This window comes from Cryptomeria japonica, chromosome 5, assembly GCF_030272615.1.
Source record: "Cryptomeria japonica chromosome 5, Sugi_1.0, whole genome shotgun sequence".
NCBI lineage: Eukaryota > Viridiplantae > Streptophyta > Pinopsida > Cupressales > Cupressaceae > Cryptomeria > Cryptomeria japonica.
The window spans coordinates 39,067,339-39,073,261 of NC_081409.1; the positions used below are offsets into that span (position 1 = coordinate 39,067,339).

The 5,923-nt window shown below is 37.0% G+C and overlaps 1 non-coding gene across 1 annotated transcript; it reads left to right on the forward strand.

The window, feature by feature from the left end:
• The first annotated feature begins 338 nt into the window (after positions 1–338).
• Positions 339–5,459, forward strand: LOC131057443 (disease resistance protein RPV1). The gene is made up of 7 exons (XR_009372500.1): positions 339–797; positions 890–1,018; positions 1,102–1,415; positions 1,537–1,694; positions 1,945–3,056; positions 3,135–3,407; positions 3,553–5,459. It is a non-coding gene; the product is annotated as a disease resistance protein RPV1 (transcript).
• Positions 5,460–5,923: the final 464 nt, after the last annotated feature.

The window sequence follows — 5,923 nt, forward strand, 5'->3', positions numbered from 1 at the left end:
AGGTTTATCTAAATAAAAATGATAAATATAATATTAATGATGTTATTTAGAAGTAAATAGTTCTTAAGTAAAACAAAAAGTTTTAAAAAAAAAATCATTTAAATAAAAAATATATTTTTTCCAAAAGTAAAATTAAAAATTACGTATAATTATGAAATAATTAAAATTCATATATAAAAATATATAAATAAAAAATAAATAAAATAGCTCTCTTATGTACTATTGTTTTTTAAAATAGATTTACTTTAATATATATATCTAATTGTATTATCACTGTAATTTACCCCGTATAACATGTCACCCAAAGGAAAGTTACAGAGAATATGTCCTAGTAGGAGGAGGAACTTATAGTGTTATTATTGTCTTTTCTAAATCTATATACATTAGATAGTATTCTATTTATTAGATGTAGGTTTTCAGTACCAAAATATTTGGAAACAAATTCTGAAAAAATATTTGCGAAATTGTTTCACATATATTCAATCAGCTCATCAGCTAAGATTCTGTTATTAGCCATGAGTTGTTGCGGTGGTGGTTGTTGCTGGTGGCAGAAGAAGCCACCAATAAATCCTCATCCTCCACCAATACATTCTCCTCCTCCACCAATAAATCCTCCTCCTCCTCCTCCATCAGATCCTTGTATGCCATCAACAGTTGAAATTGGAGATCACGAACCATCTTCATCCTCACCAACGCAGGCAGAGGTGTTGAAGAGCTTCGAAGAAGCGGATATTGATAAGGCAGATGATTTCATCAATGCCATTCAAGAACAGCTGGAAGTAGCGACAGCTCACAAGGTTGGCTGTAAATTTCATTTCATTTCGTTCAAACAAGATTATTTCTGAGAGTTCTTTATTGTTTATTTATTTCTTTTTAAATGTCTTGACAGAATGCACAGGATGTTCCAAGCACAAGTTCTTCTAATACAGACAAGTTGTCAAACTGGGCTTCCTTTACTCAGAGCGGGGCCACATTTCTAAAATTTGCTAGCGATCATACAGAAAAAATTCACACTAAGGTATAAACCTATATCATAATATGCCTTTTTTTTTTCTCAAATTATTCAGTAGCATTGATCTTCTATTTGCTATTGATTTACAGGGTAACTTTTCTCAGTCGGGAGAAGTGACAAAAATTGTAGGAGATATTCTTCAGCAAATTGGGCATCTGCATTGGGCAGTTGCAGTTCTTTCTATCGCGGGTTATCTGGTATCAAAATGTCAAGAAGTGTCCGAGAACCGGGCCGAATATGTAGATTTCTTAAAAGAAATGCTCAAACTTGCATCTCATATTAAGCGCTTAAACAATCTTTCACTTGAAAATGGAAACAAGGAGGTTTTGAAAAATTCGTTTCAATATATTGTTGAAGGATCGATATTTTGTGCTTCCCAACTAGATTCGGGAATTTATTTCAGGTCGGTACCCTGTTCCCCCTACGACTTATGGCTTGAGCTTATGTTGTTAGTATCATTTTTCTGCTTAGTAAATGTATATAGTATGATTTACTGTTAGAAAATTTTAATTTTTATGTTGCAGCTTCTTGAAATCATCAATAAACTCTGGCACTTTGAGCGGTATTCGTTCCAAGATAGATAGCATTTATCAAAATCTACAACTAATTGCTGGAATAGAAACGTTAGAGCAGCAGCCAACTGTTCTTCCTCTATCACAGACAGTCTATCCAAAAAATGCAGGTATTTACAGAAAAAGTTATTCCTTACAACAAGAGTCATTCTTTATAGTATAGCAAAACATTCAATATTTCAGTATTTACATTTGGTTGCCAATAGATTACATTTCATGGAAGTAATATTGTCGTAGATTTACAATGCTCCCCTGCCTGCAATATTTCAACTGCTTCGTGATGAAAGCTTTGCCTAAACAATGCAATTCGTAGCTTTCTTTTTGTTCTAGTATTTATTATGACACTCTTCTTCTCAACAGTTGGACTTGAAGAACAAGTGGAAGCAATAAATACGTTGCTCAACATGAATAAAAACGAAGATTGCTTGACGAGTGCCGTTGTTATTTGGGGGTTAGGTGGCATTGGGAAGACAATCCTCGCACAAGCTGTTGTTTCCACAGTAAATAGAGAGAGTTACAACTATGCCAGAATTGAATTAGACCAGGTTTCTGATAAAAACAACTATAAAATAATGCAACAGCAAATATTGAAAGATGCCTTTCCGAGCTATAATGGTGGGAAGGAAGTAATTCTGAGAGATGATTCAGATGGTCGGGATAAATTAACAGAGGCTTTTCAAAGTGAAAGAAATAAGCCTGTGTTTTTGTTTATAGATAATGCCCTGCACAAGAAGGACCTGGAGAAAATTCTGCCGGAAGACCTGCGAAGTCTTCCCCAGCGTAGCAGAATACTTGTTACAACCAGGATCTTGACTGTCACAAATTTGCTCCAAGAACGCGGCCTTCAGCGCAAGGACTATCCTGTGAAAACTCTCTCTGACAATCATGCAGCGGAAGTTCTGTGCAGTGATCCTGCCATTCGTGATGGTATCAAAGATGATATAGAAAAGATGCTGAAGCTCTGCAATGGGATACCGTTGGTTCTGAAAATGGTTGGTGCGCATTTGCGCAAGCAGAAATATAAAGTAGATCGTTGTACGCAGATGCTTGGAGCTTTGCAAAGCGGAGGGAAGATCAAAGAAAATGATCTGAGCAACCGGATGTTTGATTTTGTGTATGAGAAGCTGGACGAGTCTACCAAAGACATATGCTGCTTCTTTGATAAGGGTTTCTCTCGCCGAATTGCAGAGTACATTGTGGGGGCTGAGGAAATCGCATTCCTTCAAGAGGCGGCACTGATAACGACGGTCATAGGAAACCCACCTTTTTTGGGGAGGTTGGAGAAATCAGTGGACCCAGAGGAGAATCCTCTCATCGTCGAGGCGCTGGAAAAAATTGAATTTGAGAGGAGGTACCGCGAGGAGGTGGAGCTGTTGTCTGTTCATGATATTATTCGATCAATAGGGCGCAGCTTGTCAAAACCCAGTAGAATTACGGATTTGAAATCCTGGAGTGAAGCTGAAAAGGATGAGGTATGTTTCTCCTCTAATTATACTTCGATTTTTTACTTTCATTGTTAAATAAAACTTGCTGACATCTCAGTCTCGCAGAGCAAGCTCAAAGGAATCAAAGGAATTTGGCTTAAAAATGAAGATTGCGTGCTTGAGAAAAGACACATTAATTTGATGGAGGACACATTAAGAATTCTGGTCTGGACAGGGTGTAGTATAAATGTTAGCGGTACAGATGCAGTGAGATTCCCAGAGTTAAGATATATGAGAATAGGTGGTGATATTTGTTGGGTGAATGTAGAAGCACTTGATAAACTGGCTGTGTTGGAGTGTTTGAAGCTTCCCATTAATAAGCAGAGAGGTCCTCTCAAGGCATGTCCTGAGTCTGATAACATACATGCTTCCTTTTCATTTTTGCACGTTTTGATTATGGTTTTTCAATTATTGAATTTCTTAATTGTTATGTTTGTCACGGTTAGTTAATGTTTTGACAAGAAAATAGTAACTTTGCATGCAGTTACCAAACAATTTAAGATGCATAACAGTCCAAAAGCAGCCAGCTGTGAAAGAAGACTTCGTGCCAAACTCCTCCTTGGAAGAATTAGATATAACTTTTGAATTTGAAAAAGATGGTGGAGTAACAGACAACAGTGAAAATGCATTTTATAGCCGTCTTCATGGCTTAAATAAGTTGAAGACTCTGAGAGTGGAGAGATGTTATTCTTTATGCGAGCTTAATCCTCAGGATTTTTGTGGATTATCGCAGTTGAATCAACTCTTTATAACGACTTGTTTTAACCTTGAGCGTCTGCCAGAACCGTTGGGCCAGCTGAAAAGTCTAACAAACTTGAACCTGTCATGGTGCACAAGTTTGAAAGAATGGCCAGAATCGTTCGGGCAGCTGAAAAATCTAACAAACTTGAACCTGTCAGGGTGCCAAAGTTTGAAAGAATTGCCAGAATCGTTCGGGCAGCTGAAAAGTCTAACAAACTTGGACCTGTCAAGGTGCACAAGTTTGAAAGAATTGCCAGAATCGTTCAGCAGCTGAAAAGTCTAACACATTTGGACCTGTCAAGGTACACAAGTTTGAAAGAATTGCCAGAATCGTTCGGGCAGCTGAAAAGTCTAACACATTTGGACCTGTCATGGTGCACAAGTTTGAAAGAATTGCCAGAATCGTTCAGGCAGCTGAAAAGTCTAACAAACTTGAACCTGTCAGGGTGCCAAAGTTTGAAAGAATTGCCAGAATCGTTCAGGCAGCTGAAAAGTCTAACACATTTGGACCTGTCAAGGTACACAAGTTTGAAAGAATTGCCAGAATCGTTCGAGCAGCTGAAAAGTCTAACACATTTGGACCTGTCACGGTGCACAAGTTTGAAAGAATTGCCAGAATCGTTCGGGCAGCTGAAAAGTCTAACACATTTGGACCTGTCATGGTGCACAAGTTTGAAAGAATTGCCAGAATCGTTCGGGCAGCTGAAAAGTCTAACAAACTTGAACCTGTCAGGGTGCCAAAGTTTGAATGAATTGTCAGAATCGTTCGGGCAGCTGAAAAGTCTAACAAACTTGAACCTGTCAGGGTGCCAAAGTTTGAATGAATTGCCAGAATCGTTCGGGCAGCTGAAAAGTCTAACACATTTGGACCTGTCAAGGTACACAAGTTTGAAAGAATTGCCAGAATCGTTCGAGCAGCTGAAAAGTCTAACACATTTGGACCTGTCATGGTGCACAAGTTTGAAAGAATTGCCAGCATCGTTCGAGCAGCTGAAAAGTCTAACACATTTGGACCTGTCATGGTGCACAAGTTTGAAAGAATTGCCAGAATCGTTCGGGCAGCTGAAAAGTCTAACAAACTTGAACCTGTCAGGGTGCCAAAGTTTGAATGAATTGCCAGAATCGTTCGGGCAGCTGAAAAGTCTAACAAACTTGAACCTGTCAGGGTGCCAAAGTTTGAATGAATTGCCAGAATCGTTCGGGCAGCTGAAAAGTCTAACAAACTTGAACCTGTCAGGGTGCCAAAGTTTGAATGAATTGCCAGAATCGTTCGGGCAGCTGAGAAGTCTAACACATTTGGACCTGTCAGAGTGACAAAGTTTGAAAGAATTGCCTGTTACCTTTGGTGAACTTGAAGCTCTGCAGCATTTAGATTTGTATGGTTGTTCGAAGTTTGAGTCGGACATTTGCCTGATGGATGACACCATCAAAATTGTACAGAAGAGTGAGCATATTTGTACCGACTGCAGAAAGGACAAAAAATTGAATATTTATAGATACTAATGATGGTGTCGATTGTGCTCCGAGAGCACATTGTACACACAAAAGAATTTGCGGTTACCAAAAGTAAATAGAATTGTAATCATGTCTCTCTTAATTTAATGTCCAAAGTAAATGTATATTTTAAGTTACGGTTAACATAAATATTAAATTAGAATATGAGACTTTTATTAATCTCTTATTTTTATTTTATAAGAGATGTTTTTAATCTGTATATAATTTTATTTATCAGAAATCAATAGATTTTAAAAAGTATTGGTTGATATAGTCTATTAGTACAAAATAATTATAATTTGAAATTCTTTAATTTTAAAATTTAGATACAATTTTAAATCGTAACACCAATGCTTTAGACTAGGCTCTTATTCTAAACAATTTTTACGAGCATACTCTCTATTATTATATCTAATATATTTGTAAGTATTTATTGAAGGCATTGCTACAATGGTCATCGATTGCTATGTTAACCCTACACTACTACTCATATCACAAACTATTATTTTTCTATTATTGTGCTATTATCTAGTATCAATTGATTTCATTTCATGGGTTTTAGAATATTATTGTGTAACCACTAAAGAGGAGAGTTTTTGAATGAGTGCTATTTTTTTATT